At 44.2% G+C, this 22,954-nt stretch overlaps 1 protein-coding gene across 3 annotated transcripts in view; it reads right to left on the bottom strand.

The window, feature by feature from the left end:
• CALCRL (calcitonin receptor like receptor) overlaps positions 1-19,410 on the bottom strand; it is a 92,523-nt gene extending 73,113 nt beyond the window's left edge. Inside the window, exon 1 of one of the 3 annotated variants that reach the window (XM_075608869.1) lies at positions 18,999-19,410. The gene's annotated coding sequence lies outside the window, so the exon portion shown is untranslated. The remainder of the gene's footprint in view (positions 1-18,998) is intronic. The other 2 variants (XM_075608867.1, XM_075608868.1) reach the window with 2 other exon arrangements.
• Positions 19,411-22,954: the final 3,544 nt, after the last annotated feature.

The following is a 22,954-nucleotide window of genomic DNA, read 5'->3' as shown; positions in this document are numbered from 1 at the left end:
CTCCCCCTCCCTTATCACACTCCGCCCATGTATTTCTCTCCCCCTCCCTTATCACATTCCGCCCAGTATTTCTCTCCCCCTCCCTTATCACACTCCGCCCAGTATTTCTCTCCCTCCCTTATCACACTCCGCCCAGTATTTCTCTCCCCCTCCCTTATCACACTCCGCCCAGTATTTCTCTCCCTCCCTTATCACACTCCGCCCAGTATTTCTCTCCCCCTCCCTTATCACATTCCGCCCAGTATTTCTCTCCCCCTCCCTTATCACACTCCGCCCAGTATTTCTCTCCCTCCCTTATCACACTCCGCCCAGTATTTCTCTCCCCCTCCCTTATCACATTCCGCCCAGTATTTCTCTCCCCCTCCCTTATCACACTCCGCCCAGTATTTCTCTCCCCCTCCTTTATCACACTCCGCCCATGTATCTCTCCCCCTCCCTTATCACACTCCGCCCAGTATTTCTCTCCCTCCCTTATCACACTCCGCCCAGTATTTCTCTCCCCCTCCCTTATCACATTCCGCCCAGTATTTCTCTCCCCCTCCCTTATCACACTCCGCCCATGTATTTCTCTCCCTCCCTTATCACACTCCGCCCATGTACTTCTCTCCCCCCCTCCCTCATCACACTCCACCCATGTACTTCTCTCCCCCCCTCCCTCATCACACTCCACCCATGTACTTCTCTCCCCCCCTCCCTCATCACACTCCACCCATGTACTTCTCTCCCCCCCTCCCTCATCACACTCCACCCATGTACTTCTCTCCCCCCCTCCCTCATCACACTCCACCCATGTACTTCTCTCCCCCCTCCCTCATCACACTCCACCCATGTACTTCTCTCCCCCCCTCCCTCATCACACTCCACCCATGTATTTCTTTCCCCCCCCTCCCTCATCACACTCCATCCATGTATTTCTTTCCCCCCCCTCCCTCATCACACTCCACCCATATACTTCTCACGCCCTCTCCCTCCACTCACTGTCTCCCAATCTCCACTCACTATCCCCCCTCTCTCAATCTCTCCCACCTTTAGCTCTCACTCCCCCCCCCCTCTTCTCTCCCTCCCAAAACGTCCATGATATAACTAGAATGCCATACAACTTAACGTTCTCTGCCTGTGTACGCAACAATGAGCATATACAGTACACGTACAAGATTTTAACGAAAATACTTATCGGTTGCAACAGACCCTGGACTTTGCCCAGTCTAGTGCACAAGCGGAATTTCGGAGTGGATATAACACAATGGACCACACCCAAGTTGAACGAGAAGTAATTTCCTGAAGTAATGAACACGATCTACCACTCGCAATCAAATATTGTTTCATAATCTATGAATCCTAAACTGTCTACACCTCAGCCATTTCAAATGCATTAAGAAGTCACAATATTAAAAAGACGCGTACATTTATATTATAGGGAGCATTTAAGAGAATGCCACGTCGCCAAAGCTTTTCACAGTAACACTTGAACTGTTAGACATTGGATCAGGGGGAAAAAAGGGAAAAAAATCAGAGAACTTGAAGCACCTAAGGAAGGGCTAACTTTGTCCTGAAACGTTCTGCTGTTGCTTGTCTCGTTTGACTACAATTATATGATCTGAGGATTCTTTGAACACGGCGAGTGCAGCGATTTCTCCTTCTCCCTTTACAGCTTAAAAGAAAATATCAGATAGGGCTCAGGCCCGTAATATAGTGGGCGCGCGCGGCACTTATAGTTGGCTGTGGTTAGCCAGCCATTGTATGCTAGGGCTGCACGCACGGCAGGGAGCGGGGAGCCGGGTGATAGCGGGGAACACTCCGAAAAGTAAGTATTTGCGTCGCTACCACAATGTGTGTATGTGTGTGTATGTGTGTGTATGTGTGTGTATGTGTGTACAATATTAATAAATAATTTATTCTCACAGCATGTCTTTTTTTTTTCATTTTTAATATATCTACAGACACACACATGTAGCCAGGTCCCGCCTGCCTGTCAGCACCCCCCTCACCTAGCTGGCGATCGCGGGTGCCGCCGAATCCAATGGCTGCTTCGCCGGCCGATCGCCGGGGTGAGGGCGGTCAGGCTCCGGCTCGGGGGTTGCCGGGGACGCGTGCGGCCGGTTGCCAAGGCCGCGATCGCGTTACAGGGCTCCCGGCGCTCCCGAAGCCGGGCGGCAAGGGCGCCGCCATTTCACATTAGCTCGCGCATGCGCAGTGATAGCCAGGCGACGGGAGGACCACAGAGATCGCGCATGCGCAGGACAGTGCAAAGAGAGCCCGCGAAACCCTAGCCTACCAGGGAAGGCTCTGAGCAGGGACTACGAGTCCCATGAGCCTATGCACCCCCACGTGACGCCAGGGAGCCAATAGGGCTTAGTGTCTCCCTGCAGAGAGGCTTAATAGATACATTTCGCGCGCTGCAGAAAGTTAGTTGGAGCTGGGGAGCAGTAAGGGAAGGGTGCAGGGAGCGAGTGAAGCTCCTGCACCGCGTAAGGTCCCCCATATCCCAGGTAGGCCCCAACTCCCCACTAGGCTAGTGGGTAATTGATAAGGGATGGCCCTAGGTTAGGGATGCTGCCCTTAGTGAGAGTGTGGTGCTGTCTTGTCAGAATCACGGCTGTCCGTGCTGTGAGGTCTGACAAGAAGGCACAGTGTTGTGCAGCACGTTGGCAACAAGCACCCAGCAGGTTGCAGTACGTTGCTGCAGACTCGGGGAAGAGTTAGATAGTAGTGAGGCATAGGGGACTCGGGCGGTACGGGAAGAGGTAGTGCGGGTGTAGGGGGTCAGGGGCCCACTTGCATAGGATAGGCTACCCTGTAGGCCCCTAGGAGTTTTCCCTCAAGCCATCAAGGTTGCTGTGCTGTAGGGACGGCCTATACTACAGTGAGTGTCCCCGTAGTTCATAAGAGTCAGTTAGGGACTCAGCAGACGCTGCGCCTCCGTGCAGCGAGGTGGGCGCAGTGCTTCGTTGCGGCTGCAGCAGTTCTCCGGGTGGGATCGTCCTGGAGGTGGTTCCGGTGTTCTTCGGTCGCCGGATCCTTTGCGAAGCCAGTTGCAGATCCGAGCACGGGAGTGCTCAGGCAGGTACTCTAAATCTACAAGTGCACCAACTGGCCCATTAGCTTAATAGTGACTGCGCAGTCACCCATATCCTCTCTCTGCAAGAGTGCGGGACATTGGGTGGGGATCATATGGACACGGGGTGGGCTCACCCGGTGTTGGGGAAGCGTCCTGCGCGATGCCGTAGTCAGTGTCGCCTCTAGAGAGGGACACCCGTTATTCTATGTTGACAGTATTAGTGTTGTATGCTGTTCCCAAGTAAAGGTATTCGTTATTATACAAATAGGTGTGCGAGTTAATTGTATGTGTCCTGCGAGGAACAATTCCTGCTCTGCTAGGAACCATCGCAGGTGGAGGCGCTGCGCCGAGTACAAGGTTACTCTTACTCTTAATATAATTGCCCCAGGTTCCCCGTGGCGGAAGCTCAGCCCTCCTGTGAGTCTAACAGGTAAAGCACCACACCTGGTAACACTGTATGTTCTCCGCACCCACACTATATCTGCGATTGGGTGGGGTGGAATACCCGTTACACACACATACACACACAGCTTCCCCAGTGACACATAAACACACAGTGACACACACACACAGTACCGTCCAAGCCTTTCGCTCACAGCAGCACGGACCGTACACACAAAAAGTGTGCGTCACGTGCACGAGCGTTCGCACAGGCACGCGCGTGCGCCCACTATATTAAGAGCCTTAGGGGATACCTTATAGATGACCCAACCAGTGGTCCCTCCAAAGGTGATCTATCAACAGACAAAAAAATGTGTATAATAGGGCTCTTAAAAGGCACTGCTCGGACCAGGACTGTGCTTCCTAGAGCTTTAGTAACATTTAAAGGGACATACAATTTAGCTCTATGTCCTTTTTATATCGTACTAAAGCTCTAGGAAGCACAGTCCTGTTCAGAGCGGTGCCTTTAAAGCTGCAGTTCAGTCAATATCCTGCATGTGTGTTTTTTTTTAATAAATCAGTTCTGTAGTAAGAAAAAATACTTTTAGCATTTTCTGTTTTTTTAAAAAAACAACTTTGAAAGACCAATTTTCTTGTATTCTATTTTAACAGCCATTTGCTAAGGCACTGCCCCTTCATGTCCTGTCACAAGCTCTGGCACACCCCTTTGTCAGCCCTGCCCTCCCTCTAGCACATGTCAGTGCAGGAGTGCTCATAAATATTCATGAGCTTCCACTGAGAGACAGAAGCAGAAGAAAAACAGATCCCTTCACTAATTATGTCACCAAATTTCGCCTATCAATACATGGAGAACGAATTGACCTGCAGCTATACAGTTCTTTAGGTAATTAGAGATTGCACACATGAAACTATTGAAGTAAAAAAAATAAATAATAAATAAAAAAAATTAAAAAAAAGACTGAACTGCAGCTTTAAGAGCCCTTCATTTTTACATTTACCCACTGGTCCACGCAGCACCACTGCTTTGTCCTTCTTGCAGTCACACACTTGCTATTTCCATAGCTACCACCATCATATACTGTAGATCTATTTGATGCTTCCCACTTCCTCAGCAACATCTGACCTATCATATATTTCTTTTTAGCCCGGGTATGAGTCACCAGGACCCCCAATCATGCCTCCTTTGTGCTACTGGCCCCAGGGCTTCCTACTAATGCTAGTGAAGAAAAAGAAAAAAAAGAGGCAAAAACAAAGAAAATGTCAAAATATGTATAAATATATGTATACACAGATGCAGCCCTGACTTAAAGCAGCCTAGAACCAGAGTGACCTTCGAAGCTGAACTGCATTATTTTTAGCTCTGAGAACTCCAACATATATACATAGATATGTAGCCCGACCTTTTTTCCCCACGGCTTGGGTTTGGTGGAGAAAAATGACCATGGGAATTGCCAGCCAAAGGAAACTCTGCTGTCCGCCAACGCTGGAGCGGCTCAGAGGAAATGAAAGCAAGAATCCAGTCAAATTAACCTGTTGTCTTTTTTTGTGTTCAAGATTCGAACTGGGGGTGTCCTCTAAAACTGAACAGCGCTATTTTCAGTACCAAGATCCCCCTGGATCCTGAGATACTTACTAGCGTAGATCAGGGGTGCGCAAACTTTTCCGTCTGCACCCCCAGCCTGCTCTCCCCTCCTGATGACGCCCCCCGCCACTCCCCTTACCTTGGCTCCGGCGTCAAATGACGCAGCGGGGTCACGTGTCGTCACGTTGGCATGGCAATGCAAAGTCACGTGACCCCGCTGCATCATTTGACGCCGCGTTGTCAAGGCGACACGTCGCCCAAAGCCAAGGTAAGAGAATTTACAGAGGCTGTCCCCCGACATAATTGGAATGCCTTGGGGAAGAGCGCGGGGCCTCTGTAACCGCCACGCCTCCCCCTTGAAATATCTCGCCCCCCCAGTTTGGGCACCCCAGGTGTAGATTATGTTGCGGTTTCCTATTAGCCCACAGGACCCGTGAGGTATTGGAAGCCATTTTGATTTCCCTGAAGGAAGATTATTACCAGTAACTACACCGGTAAGTAACTCAGGAACCGAGGGATACCCAGTGCTGAAAAATAAATGCCGTTCAGTTCCGCCGGACCCCCCAGTTCAAATGCTTTAAAAGAAGAAACCAAAAAAGGTAGCCAAAAGAAAGCAGTTGGGATTGCAGAATTATAAGTATCTCAGAAAATGGCACTGCTACCTTTATATGCAATTGCTGTGTACTACTTATATACATTGGATTTCATTATGCTTTTAAAGTATTATATATATATATACACACACACACACACACAGTGGTTGACAAATCACCAAAAAATCTACTCGCCACACAAAAAAAATCTACTCGCCACCTAGTACCAAACGTGTGCTGCTTGGGCCAATATTTACTCGCCCGGGGGTTAAATCCACTCGCCCGGGGCGAGCAAATGTATAGGTTTGTCGAACACTATATATATATATATATATATATATATATATATATATATATATATATATATATATATATATATATATATATATATACACAAACAGTAGTTAGTTCAATTATTTGTTTACACATTAGTGATTTTGTATTATTATTAATTAATATTCGTGTATTGCTTTCTTTCTCTGTTATTGTACATATATTTTAATGTCCCTCAAATGAGTAGTATCCCCCATCAATCCACCACAAATATACCTTAAAACGCTGCCATCAAGGATACAGAAAAGTATAAATCGCTACGGTCCCTGGTCCCTGACTACCAAGAAAAGTATGTAATTAACACAAAAATCTCTTGTAGCAAAATGAGTCTGAAAATGTAACCACTCTCTCCAAAATGTGCAAAGTTCAATTAGAGCTCAAAGCAATACTTATTAGAGTTGAGATTTAATATACAAAAGTAGTACAGTGCTTAAGTTACAGAAAAAGATTACCACCACATAACAATATCTGATTCCTTCAAAGAGGGCTTGACATTGGAAATATGGAAATCCATGTGTGCAATAGACAAACACACCCTCTCTGTTGAATTCCAAATTAATATTCCCAAATGCAGGGTTTATATCGTTCACATCCATTGCATTGGAAACAGCATAACCACCCTCATCACTCTCCAGTGAGCAATTTAGGACTTGAGGAGAAAAAAAATTAGTTTTCCTTTTGAATCAAAAGGTGCCTGAATATAAAAACAGGCTCATAACTTTATTTCTATATTACTTGGAACAATACCATCTTCCCTGTTGTGTATGTATAACTAAAATACACACGTGGATATGACACTCGATGTGTTTAATGCGAAGTCTGAGTGACAAATGGATATCTGCCCTTTTGACCCCTAACAATCTTGGACTGCTTAGCATCATTCAATTCGTCAGATCGCAAATGTTACAGAGATATACCAGTAATTGTTATTCTTGTGAATCGTTGTCAGACCCATGATATCTTATATTTAGTTAATATATAAGAAAATGCAAGATGAACTTTGTCACCCCTCCCTGAGGCTGACCACAAGACCTCTGGTAGGTCTTGGTACTGTCGCTGATTCTCAATATTATACACATATAATTTTAGTGGGCTATTACTGCTAACCCCATCTTCAGCTCTGGTACTCTGGGTAGTTTCCCCTGTCGCCCTCATCTACACATTTCCTTGTTACATGAGCGGTTTACATGGTATAGTAATAAGTCGTTTAAAAATGTCTGCTAACCCTTGGTCCCAGTAGTCCCAGACTAGTAAAATACTGAATATTTTTATCATGACAGCAAATAATTGGTGTTCCAATACCTTAACATTGAGAGAAAACAAGGATTGACACTCGGGTTGATATTTATCCAACTGCTATATAACCATCTGTCCTCACTGCAGCATCTGTAGTTGCCAGCTGGCATGGTTCACATCTAGACAAACCCTACCCAGTGGAAGGAGAATCGGAGATGGTCTGTCCCTCCCCACACACCCCATAATGACCAACAATAATTTTCGTTTAGTTGTCTGCGTTTCAGCATTTTTCAGTTTGAGCAGAAAGGTTTAATTTTTCCTGCTTTGCCAAATTATTTCTTCTTCCTGTCATACTATGTAAACCAAGTAAACCATGTTTAAGAAATCTGTCTTTTTCACACGACATTTAAGCAACCACTGTCATTTTCACCACATGAACTATTTGTGTAAGAGCGTTCACATTCCAAGATGCACTGAGACTTTTATGTTTCCTCTGAATGCACCTAACTCTTGTTCATGTTTTTACTCACTTGCTAGGCCATGATATTAGAAATGTAAACTCTGTGTTAATAGTCTTGAATCAAACAAAGAAGGTGATGAGAGAATCACCAGATAGTCCCTATTTACTGCACTACTGCAATATGTATCTATGTCACGTTTAATCCAAATAGGATATATAGATATATGTATATAAAGTCAGCATGGAGTGCTAGATATTATCAACACACACCCAACAAACCTTGGGTGTGTTGATAATATCTAGCACTCAATGCTGACTTGATATACATATATCTATATATCCTATTTAGATTAAATGTGACAGGCTGCGTCCAGGGTTGCAGCAGCCGTGCGGAGGCGCGCTGAGGCTGAGGGAAAGCGGGTGCTTTCCCTGGCCTTGGTTAGCGCGCCATCCGTGGGCGTGTCGGGGGGCGGGCCAGTGACATCACGGAGCTGGTTCGCCCTCATTGGTCAAACCGCTCACGTGACCGGCCCTGCGCTCCCGTGAGCGCTTGAAACGGAAAAAAATTCTAAGACCCACGCTTCCGCACGCTTGCGGAAGCCCCTGCTAAAGCCGCTCTCAATGCAGCTGCAGGGGCTCACTGGTAAGCGTAAGCACGCCTCAGCGCCTAAGCGCTGACCATGCCCGAGGCCTAAGATACATACTATTCCATACAACTGCTGAGGATATTGATGGGACTTATATACGTACACTGACCCCATATAAACAAAAAGGTGATCTTTATTAGTTCCTACCTCATGTCATCACAGACGTAGACGATCTCGGCTTTGCTATAATACATATATATTTATGGCAATTGATACATTAGACAATTAGTAATATATGACTAGCAACCACCTACTTTTTAATCGGGGATTTTTTAACCCCTAGCACTGTATATATTTTTCACTGTTCTTTCGTCGATGTTCATATACAATAAAGTTTTATTATTTTTGTCCAATTAGCTGGCCTTTATTAGTACCTGTTCACCCATAGTTGTGGGAGCTGATACTACCAGTTGTCTGTGCCTAGTCACTATTAAGATAATTGTATCTTTTGGACAATGCAGTTCAATTCTATTTTATGATACAACAGAGTGCAGTAAATAGGGACTATCTGGTGATTCTCTCATCCCCTTCTTTGTTCGATTCATGTAATGTGCTTTGCCTATATGCACCTGTTGAATCTTATACTATATTAGTGAAAGCACTGTATGTTTGCCTGCCTGGATGTCCGGTGTCCCTAGCGGCAATCTCATTGGTCCCTTGGGCCGCCCGCCCCCGCACACCTCTCATTGGCCTCACACACTCACACCACCCCCTTGGCCCGCCCCTGTGACGGGCCAAAGGTCCACAAAAAAAAAAAAAAAAACACACACACACACACACACACACACACACATTCCCACCCCCCCAAGCTCACACACACCTCACTCCCCCCCAAGCTTACCCCCCCCCAAGCTCACACACCCCCCCAAGCTCACACCCCCCCCCCCAAGCTCACACCCCGGCGCCGCTACAGTCAGCGGGGGAGCGGAGCGAGCGCCCGGGACACACGCGGGGGAGCGGCCACAACACGCTGCCTCCCGCCTCACATCCACGTGGGAGCGGCCGGATGGGTGAGGCAGCATACCCACGGGCCTCGCCGCACGCTCCTCGGCACCGGCTCACCTCTCCCACCCCCCTCACAGCAAAGACCAGCCTACCCGGCGCCGCCTGCAACGCTCCTCGGCACCGCCGCCTCACCTCGAGCCGGAGGGCAGCGGGGGGGCTCCCGCCCTGCAGGAGGCCTCACCTCGAGCCGGAGGGCAGCGGGGGGGCTCCCGCCCTGCAGGAGGCTTCACCTCGAGCCGGTGGGCAGCGGGGGGGCTCCCGCCCTGCAGGAGGCCTCACCTCGAGCCGGAGGCAGCGGGGGGGCTCCCGCCCTGCAGGAGGCCTCACCTCGAGCCGGGGGGCTGCGGGGGGGGGCTCCCGCCCTGCAGGAGGCCTCACCTCGAGCCGGAGGCCAGCGGGGGGCTCCCGCCCTGCAGGAGGCCTCACCTCGAGCCGGAGGGCAGCGGGGGGGCTCCCGCCCTGCAGGAGGCCTCACCTCGAGCCGGAGGGCAGTGGGGGGGCTCCCGCCCTGCAGGAGGCCTCACCTCGAGGAACATGCTGCCGACTGCAAGGTAAGCAGCTCTCCCCCCACACCCCCCCATTCCTTCATTGCCAGCCTCAACCCTCCATACACACACACACACTATATATATATATATATATATATATATACATACACATACACATACACATACACATACACAGAGACACACACACACACAGAGACCACACACACACACACACATGTAGGCGCACACACACACATGTAGGCACACACACACACACACACACACACACACACACATGTAGGCACACACACACGTCCACAGACACACACATGTAGACAGACACACACGCACACACACACACACACCTATACAGACACACGTATACACACACACACGTATACACACAGGCACACGTAGACACACAGACACACGTAGACACAAAGAAACACGTAGACACACAGACACACGTAGACACACAGACACACACCTATACACACACACACACCTATACACACACACACACGTATACACACAGACACACACGTATACACACAGACACACACGTATACACACAGACACACACGTATACACACAGACACACACGTTTACACACACACACACGTACACACACGTATACACACACACACACGTAGACACACACACACGTACAAACACACACGTAGACACACGTGTACACACACACACGTAGACACACACACAGACGTAGACACACACACACACACACGTATACGCACACACACGTAGACACACACACACACACACACACACGTAGACACACACACACACACGTATACGCACACACACGTATACACACACACACGTAGACACACACGTAGACACACACACACACACGTAGACACACACACATGTACACGTAGACACACACACACACATGTACACGTAGACACGTACACATGTACACGTACACACACACATGGAGACATACACACACACATGGAGACATACACACACGCACATGTACACATACACACACGTACACACACACACACATGTATACATACACATAATGTATACACACACACATGTATACACACACACATGTATACACACACACATGTATACACACACACACACACACACACACACACACACACACATACACACGTGTATACACAAACAAACATGTATACACACAAATGTACACACACACATGTATACACACACACACACACATACTATGTATACACACAAACATGTATACACACGTGTATACACACGTGTATACACATGTGTATATACACATGTGTATACACACACATGGAGACATACACACACATACACACATAATGTATACACACACACATGTATACACACACACACACACACACACGTGTATACACACACGTGTATACACACACGTATACACACACACAAACATGTATACACACACACAAATGTACACACACACAAATGTACACACACACACATGTACACACACACACACACACACACATACTATGTATACACACAAACATGTATAGACACACACAAACATGTATACACACATGTGTATACACATGTGTATACACACATGTGTATACACACACGTACACATGTATACACACACACACACAATATATACATACACACAATGTCTACACACACATGTGTATACACGTCTATACACACATGTGTATACACACACATGTGTATACACACACGTATACACACACACACACACACACACACGTACACACACACACACATGTATACACACACACACATAAAATGTATACACACAAACATGTATACACACACACGTGTATACACACACACGTGTGTATACACACACACGTATACACACACACACTATCCCCAGCAAAACCACATCAGCACACCGCTATCCCATGCCCCCCCAGCACACTGGCATTCTCGGCTCCCCGCCATTCCCAGCCCCCATCAACACCATCAGCACCCACACATCGGCACCTTTGCACCTCCCCCATCGGCACACCCACATCCGCACCCCCACATCCGCACCCCCACATCAGCACCAAACCCTCCAAAATCAGCACACCGATACAATCACCATCAGTACAGCCACAGCAGCACTACCACCGCACATGGGCCGCGTTGACCACTCCTCACCCAAATGCCACACCCACACCACAAACATCCCGGGCAACGCCGGGGCTCTCAGCTAGTTTACTAATATAATTCAAAAAAGGTGAGCGGTGGTCCAATTGTAGTGTTCGCACGCGCATTAATATAGAGATTAATACAGAGTTTTCTTTTTTTGTTTTCTACTAACATATGAACTTTCAAGACCACATAAGCTGCTCTGTTCCATAAAGTGAAGTGCATTATACAGCAAACAAATGAACTAATTATCTTGGTTGCGTTTCATTAGAATGATGGTAACCAGAGCACCTGATTCTATTTTGTTTTCATTATGTATATGTGTATAACAGAGTCCCAGCTGAGATATCAGATGAGGTTAAAAACAACAGGATCTGGCTATGCAGCATGCTGTTCACAGAAGCACTAACAGCAATGTAGCCTGAAGACTCAGGTTAAATTAATTAAGGCTTCAGAGCCTGTAAAAGCAAGAACCAGCTGACAGATGGCAATACGGTTATAACGTATGAGAGTGTAGTTCACAACTTTCTGCAGCATCTGTATTAACAAATAATTCTGGAACTGGGCTGAGCTGCCTGGGGATAGAGTTGCTACTTAGGCTACCCTTATTGTGCCGGCGACGTCAGGCTGCGGTCGCAGGAAAAATCAAATTGAGATGACTTCCAGCGATCGCGACCAAGCCCGCGCTTACTATAAGCGCACGCGACGGCTGCAATGCATTTGTTTTGACGCAACGTTATGTCGCTGTCACCGGCACTATAAGCGCAGCCTTAAACCAACGGTCCTTCTGGATTAATTTTTTTACTGTATTCAAACCGGAGGGTTCTCAGGAGACTGTGTGGCTGTGCTATTTTCGGCTCCGGAGATCCCGCTGGTTTTTGAGATACGCACAGTTTTAGGTGGCTATGTTCTGCTCCCATTTCGGGAATTGAAAAGGGCTGCTGTCAAAACCACCGACCAATAAGAAACCACAATGAATGGCGACGCAACTTCAATTTGGGCAACACTGGCCACCATGTTTAATTACCCAGGAAGTGTCCCAGCACCTAAAACTAGGTATCTCGGGAACCAGGGGCCCCCTGGAGCTGAAAATAGAGCAATTTTGGGTGGGATTGTTGCATTAAAGCTGTACTCTGTCCTTGTACCAAAAAAATAAACGTAAGTACTGTTGAAATGAGTCTGTAAACATGTTAAGCTGAAACTTGACAGAGGATCGACTTGCTGTACCTCCATATTTGTGTGATGCCATTGTGTGTAGCCCGTACCCTATCATCCAGGTGCCTGCTCCTCCCTTGACTTCTAACAGGGACAGTGTGGGTTAAGGACACAGGGTGGGTTAAGGATTATCAAGCACCCTTCCCATTTAAATTCTGCTTTGCAAAGAAAACGTTTCTTACAGCAGCAATGGGGGCTACTCCTTTTTTTTCTTTTTTTTTTCTTCCATACAGAATTGGAACCAAGGGGTCCTCTGGGATTGAGCAATGTTATTTTTAGTTCTGCAAACTCCCTGGTTCTCATCCTGTGAAAAGAAAGATCTTCTGGTAGCAGCAATATAAGCACTTTTTTTTTTTTTTTTACACAGGATTGAATCAGGGGGTCTCCGAAGCGAAACCCAGTTAATTTAAGCTCTGCAAACCCCCTGCTTCTGGAGACACTTACCTCCATAAGGGGTACCGTTAGCCACTTCTGCGGTGCTAGCTGGGGTTTAAAGTTTAAAGCCAATAGGAAGCCGAACTCGGTGACGTCACAGCTTCCTATTGGCTCGCAGGGCTTTGAAACATAGCCATAATGTTAACCGTTGTAGCTGAGTGTAGCGGCTACCGCACCCCATGTGGAGGTATCTCCAGAAGAAGGGGGTCCCTGGAGTTAAAATGAATGGGGTTCAGCTCTGGAGACTCCCTGCTTCAATCCTGTGTAAAAGAAAAAAAAAGCGCTTGGATTGCCGCGTTAAAGCAGCAATTCCCCCAGAAGCCTACAAGTTTAACTCGTATCATATGTTGGTATCATGTACCCTGAACAAGTCCTGCTCGATGAAAAAATATATATATATATATTTAACCTTTATACTGCACTGGGCTCTGGGGAAAACTCCGTTTTAACCTCCCAGACACGCAATGTAGAGAGAGCTTTCCTTGGGCATGACGTAACCACACCGTCATGTGACCCTTGAAGTGCTTGGGACCCTTGGAGTGACGACGTATTGGGGCACCCAAAGGGTAAAAGTAAGCAAAGGAGGGTGGAAGTGATCGGTGTGGATTGCTGCTTTAAGATAAGTAAATAAGCTACAAATGTACAAAATCCAAAACAGATACTTTCTCCCCCACTAACATTAAATGTAAGGAAGCCTCAATACACATGTACAGTATGCAGAAGACACAATCCTATATGCACACAGCCATAGCCTCTCTGACCTTCAACACATACTTCAGTCTGACTTTTTGAGACTCGAAAACTGGATTTCCCAAAACAAACTGTTTTTAAACACTGACAAGACTGTAACAATGGTATTTGGGACCAAGACTAAATTTTTAAAGCTTCCAGCGACTGAGCTCCAGATTAGAACCAACACTAACACCACCCTAACCCTTGTCACTAGTTTTAAATACCTGGGCTTATGGTTTGACTCCCACTTAACATTCGGAATGGACATTGATACCCTGACAACCTTAACTATGTCAAACTAGGGGTACTTTACAGGAACAAATCCTCCCTAAGTCTCCTGGTCAGAAAGCGTATCGCACAGCAGATGCTAATGCCAATTATTGACTAAGGAGACATAGTATATGGCACGGCACCTCAAACCCACCTTAGCAAACTTGACACCCTCTACAATTCAATTTGTCGTTTTGTTCTCCAATGCAACTACAACACACATCACTGCAAAATGCTCAAAGAACTAGATTGGTCATCACCAGAGTCTACGCGCAAAGTTCACCTTTCCTGTCTTGCGTTTAAATTCTTTATGGGCAAACTACCCATCTATCTGAACAAGCTCCTCACCCCTACCACATGCAGCACTTATCACCCGAGATCAGACTCCAAAAGACTGTTCATGGTCCCAAGGCTCAACAAAGTATCCGGCCGTTCCTCCTTCTCTTACCGTGCACCCCAAAACTGGAACAACCTACCAGAGACTCTCACATCCACCACCAGTTTAAGTTCTTTCAAATCTAAGGCTGTCACACATTTTAATCTGGTCTGTAACTGTTTCATTCGCCCATAATATATATTTTCTTTAACTGTGCATGCAATGTCTTGTATATAATGTATACCCTGCTCATTATGTAACTGTATTTGTAACCATGTATTATTTGTCTTAACTCTGTGCCCAGGACATACTTGAAAACGAGAGGTAACTCAATGTATTACTTCCTGGTAAAATATTTTATAAATAAATAAATAATTTCATGGAGCAAGCATGGCAGTTTCACAAAGCAGCAAGACGGTATTTGGTTCAGAGAAAAAAAATCCATGTTTCTTACTCCCGGGTTTTTCAGGACAAAATGTCAACCTCACAATATGAAAAATAAACAAAGTGCTTGTCCGCTCTGAGCGGCTCACTGCTGTACAGCTGCAGCTGGAGGAAGACTCGCTCGCCCTCCCTCCTTCCAGAACCAAAGATTGTAGGAGTTGGAAAGCATCATTGGTGGATTGAGACATACTGGCTGACGGCTAGCTCAATCCTAGATCCCAGGCACTTAATAATTACCACTTTCAATAAGTTACTCTGTGTCAACTTCTTCCCTCTTCTTCTGTCATGGTTATGCAGTCATTTCTAAAACATGATCTAAGTATGGGTTTAGGAATAACAGGTTGACACACATTCTAATTTTCAAAATTACATTTATTCATTGCAACTATCTTTTCTATATGATTTTTCTTTCGTGGTATGCTTAGTTTTCCCTGTTATTTGTGCATCCGCGATGTCGCACCCCTCATTTTTCACGTATTTTTGTCCTGCATCACGTTTTATTATTAATATCCCATTAAATAATTTGTATAATATATGGTATGCAGAATTTGTGAGTCAACGTGAATTGTTACATTAATTCAGCCAATCAGTAAGATCATGTAGTAAACAAAGGAATCAACTGACTTCATTTTCACTGGCATTTTGCTACTATCTATTTTGTTTGTTGCAGAATCTACATGTTCACAGCTGAACTGCACTATTTTTATCTCTGAGTATCTCCCAGCTTCAGAGTTACATACATATTCCCCAAGTGTGGGATCCTTGTCCAGAAGAACAGTATGTCCCCCAATTCAGCCCCACTAAAGTAAATCAACAGAATATAGGAACACCATTGGGATATAACAGCAGAACTTTCTATTGGGTGACTGCCGCAAACTTTTTTATCAGGGGACAAAACTGTCAGAAACTTTTCCTATAGCTCACAATAGTGCGACTCCAGTTAAAGTGAACGCCTGGCTCTGAATCTGTAGGGGAAAAAATATATCAATCAGATCTGGCAGTTCTGGCAGTTCTGCAGGTAAAAGTTTGGAGAGGGCTGCTTGTTTAAGATATATAATGAAGATTAAATTGCTTTGTTAGTCAGCAATAAACTGAACACAATGAGGCGTATGTACTTTCAGCGTTTGGAAAACTCAGGAAACAGTTTATGAAAAATAGCCTAGTGGGGAAAAGACAACACAAAAAGGGAACTGTTATTTATATGTTTCTTATATTTCCCACAGCAATCTGATCATGAGATTTGTATGGAGAATAACAAAGAAAATGTATATTCTTAACAGTTCAGGGTGAGGCTTTGTAGTTTAAGGATTCCCTGTGCTATTTTTCAAAAGCAAAAAGACCAAAATCTGGGTGGAAACTAATGCAAAAGTACAATCTATAATACTATGTTTGGACTTTGGCAAATCTTCCCATGTTGTTTATACACTTATCTATTACACAATAACATTTTTTTTAAAGAGTGTATAAATTAGCTGATATTTTCTTTCTTGTGGCCTTATTCTACACTATTGCGATTTTCAGCCAAAAGCAACCAAAACTACCAAATATACAAGTACCCCTGTAGCATATAATGGTGGGGGGGGGGGGGGGGTGTGTGTGTGTGTGTGTGTGTGTGTGTGTGTGTGTGTGTGTGTGTTTTGTCTAAGGAGAAATGTATGACTTTAAAGTATATTTATAAAAGCTTTTATTACATACACCACATTACCGAGTCTTTTCAAGATACTGTCCCCAAAAAACATCTTGTAAACAACTTAGTAATAGAATTTAATTGGCTTAATTAAACAAATGTAATTATCCTTAAACGTAATATTTGAATGACAGTTTCCCTTTTCAAATAAGACCTTGACAAGAACAATGCTTGTCCAAGAAGTATTTCCTCCACACATACCCTGTGTGATTGCATATTTTTTAAAGGAGACGCAGGACTATGTATATTCCCAGTATTCCTTTATATTTGTCTCCATCATATGTTTATGATGAGCCATTTGTACGGCTCAATTTGGTTTTTCTATTGTCATGAGCCTATTGAAAAAGAAAGGTGTACGCCATCAACGGTGAATGAACACTCTGGCCGGCCACATTACTACTTAAATGTCAAGATCCTGTAGGATTTACTGACCACCTGTTAGATATAACTATAAAGGGGTCAAGCATGGTGCAATGCAATTTCCCCCAGATCAAATTTACAGTATAGGAATAGGAGGTATAAACATATTCCACACATCTCTGATAATAATGGTTACCATAAAATGCAAGTGGCCTATCAAACTCTTCCAGTACTTCCAAGTATTAGAAGCCATTAAATCTCCAAGCAATGCGGAGGAGATACACCATGAAGACCAGATCATGGTGAACAGATAGATGTGAAACTGTGATTGCTTTCCACCTCTGGAGATCAGAGCTATAGGAAATAGAATATGAAATGTACACAATTCTAATGCACTTTTTGCTAATTAATTAGACAAACTGGTAAAATATTAACAAGTCCTGGCTCTTGTTGACGGAGCTTGGTCTATGTGAGGTATTCTTGATTTCTTAAATGTATTTTAATGTATTAAAACATTGCTTCCAGATAGGTTATTTATTTATGAAAGTTTCCTACATGCAAAATCTTGTGCAAAAAAAATAATATATATATATATATATATATATATATATATATATATATATATTAGATAAACCAAAGAAAAATACAATTACATTTGTCATATTGCTTCCTATTGGGGGTTTTGCTTTCATAAATCTTGTGGTATTTTTTGCTCCAGTTTCAATGACCCATTTTATGCTTTACCAAAAAGGAAACGGTTTTCCAAGCAGTGTTGAATATGGGGTCAAAGCCTTAGAATAACTGTACAGTGATCACATCCCAAACGCATTCAAATGAAACAGGAAAACAACTCGTGTTTTTCTATCTACCCGAATAGTTACCAGTTTCAATCCAACAAATGAGCTTTTATTATTTATGTTCAGAAACTTCTTTAGACTTAAAGTTAAAAAAATAAAAATAAAGGGAAAATGTACTATTGCAAACTAAGAAGGCTTGGAAAACAATGGCAGATCACCGTTAATCCCTATTATTTTTCTTTAATAGCAGTAGTTCTCCAACACGCAATTAAATCACTTGTGACATTTGATACGGTCATTTAATTTACAGCTGTGACATTGTGTGCAATCTTCCCTGTTAAATATATACCGCTTGTAAAGGGACGGAAACAGTGTGCCTGTTGAATCTGTTGCCTAGGTTTAGTGTACTGCATATGCTTTGTGTGCCTGAGACATAACTCGTTCAAGTATAAAATATAAACCGAATTGGCTAATTCTGTAATTAATTACACTAATAGTCTATACAGAACATTTCACTTTACCATGCCAATAATGTTTCTAATATATATATATTTACAGGTATAAATATTAAGCTACATGTATAAATATTAATATTGATCATGTTAATTTCTTATATTTTAATGTTGTATAGTGTGTGTGTTTGTATAAATATATGTAACACACATACACACACTTTGTGTGCTATGAAAACAGCTGTCTCAAAAAAAATCATAGTAATCATTAAGGTTTAAAGTAATCACCAAAACATTTTACTCACCCTTTAACGATCCTATTACACCCGGTATACTGTATAAATGCTATGACAACTTGCTTTTTCGTGTTTCGTCCTTGGATAACAAAGAATTGTTTCCTGTACGCAGGCTGTGCAGGTTAGTGCAGGTTAGTGCACCAGAAGCAATGCAGCTCCCTCTTGCTCTAGTAATCCAGTGGCTACAGGCGCAGCTTGCTGCTAATATGCAGATAGAATAACACCGCTGCCTGATGTGGAGATACTGATGCTGGTAAGAAAAAAGCTGAAGGGGTTTTCTGAGTGTATGTGATCTGTGATCAGCAACAGGAAACATCAGCGCTTCCTGTTACATCATTTGGACTCCGCCTGCATGGATGCATCACATTTCTTCCTCTCTAGTACTTATCACAGCCTAGAAAGGCAATAAACCCCTGTGCTGCTGAACGTGACCTGCTTTGGACACATGCCACCACTGCATGGACTTCCTTCACTCGCCTGTATGCCGTTTTCCAACTGAAAATGCAGGAAGTGATCTTTTATCAATGGAAATATGAAACAGAACATAGCTAAGTGGTTTTGAAAGATAATCCGTTTTTTCCACCTTCGCCTTTAAATTAGAGGGGTTGAGATTCAAAAAGCTTAGCCATACTCACATTTACACACGCATCACATATAGTATATATATATTATACTATGGGCAAGGTAAGACTAATCAACCTGGAATAGGTGATTAAAATATATATCGACAGTGTAGAGTTGAATATATTGACCCATCAGAAGCACAAGTTGCCAGCTCATCGTGTTAAACCCATGATTAGGGTGACCAGACGCCCTGGTTCAGACGGGACTGTCCAGGTGCTTAGGGCTCTGTTCCGACTTTTTGGGGTGACATCCCGGGTTTGTATCCCCCTGGCGAGCGCCGCAAGCGTGATCGGCTCTTGTCGACTGCTCGTGCGTTGGCAAGCTCCGATCGCTCATGCGCATGAGTGACCTACAAAGGCCGTTCGCGCATGCGCAGTCGGCAAGTACCGATCGTGCATGTGCATGAGTAGCCAGCAAGTGCCGACTGCGCATGCGTGACATTTGTCCCGGTTTTTGCCTAGACAAATATGGTCACCCTACACACCATGATCAACTGGCCACTTGGCTTACTAAAAGCTTAATATTTGAACATATACAGTAGACATTATGCTTTTTGTTTTTATATATTTGTAGGGTGTTTATGTTGTATGTTCCTTTGCAAATACATTTGTAGCCTGAGGCATAAAAAGTGTAAATCTTTCTCTGCCATGGGGTTTTGAAGGTATATAAATAACTTGGGACAAGTCAAATCATTTCTCTCTCTCCTCGCCATCTCTCCCTCTGTGGCAAAAGCTATATTTCACGGTCTGGGTGGGAGTAATGCCTCCTTTAGGTATGATCAGGTTACATCCTTGCGTTAACTTTAAATGTCCTCTGTTTATGCCTATACTGTTTGCACCATAACCCCTGATGAAGTAGTTTGCATTGCCGCAAAATACGTCGGAAAGGATAGGCTTCTCCACGTGAACATTGGCAAAAATGTTATGATTGCAGAATGATGGTTGTGCAAAGCATTTGTAGCTTAGCTAGATTTGTAGTTGGTTAATATTTATGGGGAAAAAAAATTAGTCTTTGTTGTCACATGTACACAAACCTGCTGGCTGCAAGGTGTTGTCTTTTTATGGGCCTAAGTAGGTGTAACCCAGCCACAGTTATCTGAGGGGGTAAAAGAAAGTAGTGGGAATAATTATTGAAAATTGAGCAACAGTTATGCTGAACTTATTATAGAAAGATTTATACAATAATTATTCTTAGAAAGCAGAAAAGTAGGGGTGTGGTCCGCAGCCGAGCAAAATGGCCGCCTAAGCTCGAAACGTCCCTTTATATTGGATAATAAATAGCTCATGCTAAAGTAGGACCTAGCCCTAAATCTGCCCATCATACCTCGCAAAGTAATCTATTCCACAAGTGGGGAGTTTTTGGTCAAAGTCCGATGTGCCCTGAAACAGCTACTTGGCATTTGCTGGGGGTGAAACCCGAGTTGCCCCCACCACGTGGCGCCATGAGCTGAGACTTAGACAGTCACGCATTGTGATGCCCCTGACCCGTTGGGAGCTAGGACGAATCTGTGGGCTACAAGAGAGCAGACTGCTCATCCTGCCCTACGGGGGGAAATGAATAATAAATACTAACAGAATATACAGGGCAACCCAGTATCTACAAAGTAAATGTCTTCCTAATGTAATTCAACACAGGAGACTCAGGCAGCTTTTCTGTGAGACGGACCACATCCAGAACAGACACTATAAAAAACAAAAAGAGAAAGTGCCCGCTTCATAACGTAAAAAAAAAGTTCTCATCTAGTGTGCCTCCAGGACTGTGGATATTCTCCAGTTCTCAATCCGGTCACAGAGGATTGTGTCCCTTCACTGTCCCTTACTTTAATCGGGAGGACTGATCCATCTTTCGTGCTGGGAACGTGCTGGCTGGTGAATATGCTGCAGGCTTTATATTGCTTTTAAAAATGCTACCCTTGTGAGTGAGTTTTTATCCCTTTCCTCGTTTCTATTAAAAGTATTATACTTTTTTACGCTATGGAACATAAGCTTTCTTTTTAAATTTATATAGTGTGTGTGTGTGTGTGTGTGTGTGTGTGTGTGTGTGTATATATCTTCTCCATTACGGTCCAAGTTTCACATCTATACGTAAATGTGAAGATAATTAGAAAACTTCAGGCAACTCGAGGTAGTATGGAGAGATGTATGCTGGGTATTACTCGAAGAGAAAAAAATGAATGGATTGCAAACCAAACAAAAGTCTGTGACATCACAAGGCTGAAGAAATGAACATGGCAGTGGCTCTGACATATCGCAAGAAGAAATTACAATCATTGGACAAAGATGGTACTCGATTGGATTCCACGAGAGATTAAAAGACCAAGACAACCAAAAGTAAGATTGGAGGATTAAATCAGAAACTTTCTTGGAATAACGTGGAGAAGAGGATGCAACCGGAGCACCTGGAAGATCATTGGGGAGGCCATCATCGAGCAGTTGATTGACAAGGCCTGAAGATGATTATATAATTTTTTTTGGAAACAAGTCTTTAAAGAAATCTAAGCCCTGCATCCTGTTTATACCGAATACAACGTAACACATTTCAGCATGGTAAAATAAGTACCTTGCCTCCCAAGCCGACAAGTTACGTTTACTTAGAAGCCTACTAGTCTATCTGCCAGCACTCTGACAAGAATTATCCTGCTACTATGCCTCACAAGAGTAAGAAAAACACACACCTCAACACCCGACCAGCACCCTCTCTATCCACCTTTAAGACCCACCTTAAAACACACCTACTTAAGGAAGCATATGAGTAGCTCCATGGCTGATCATTTACACCTCATACATAAACCTTGGCCCCTTGCAGACGCACTTACCAGAATGCCCTCCTGCTGTCTCTGTACATTCTTCCTACGAACCAATTAGATTGTAAGCTCTTCAGGGCAGGGACTCCTTTTCCTAAATGGTACTTTTATGTCTGAAGCACTTCTCTTTATTTGTATTATTTGTTATTTATATGATTGTCACGTGTATTACTGCTGTGAAGCCCTATGTACATGAATGGCACTATATAAATAAAGACATACATACTGTACATACACTAAGAAGTATCACTCTTATTCAAGAAAAAGAATCAGGCCCTCCTGGGGCATCCGCACGCAAACACATGAGTTCAGAGTCTGATAATGAGACAATGTCTCCCACTGACTGTCAACTCCCATCTGTCAAACTAGATATCCTAAACCTCGTACTGAGGTTAAACATGAAGTGATGGCGCTGGGAGAGAGAACAGAGAGCCTTGAAAGTAAGTTAGACAAAATTATACTCGCCCAAGCGAAGGTTCAGGAACAGCTGATTGTAGTCATAAATCAATCAGGGCCGCTGACGGGGGGACAGAAGGGA

The sequence above is a fragment of the Ascaphus truei genome, chromosome 7, assembly GCF_040206685.1.
Source record: "Ascaphus truei isolate aAscTru1 chromosome 7, aAscTru1.hap1, whole genome shotgun sequence".
NCBI classification, from domain to species: domain Eukaryota; kingdom Metazoa; phylum Chordata; class Amphibia; order Anura; family Ascaphidae; genus Ascaphus; species Ascaphus truei.
This window is presented reverse-complemented; position numbering and strand designations above follow the sequence as displayed.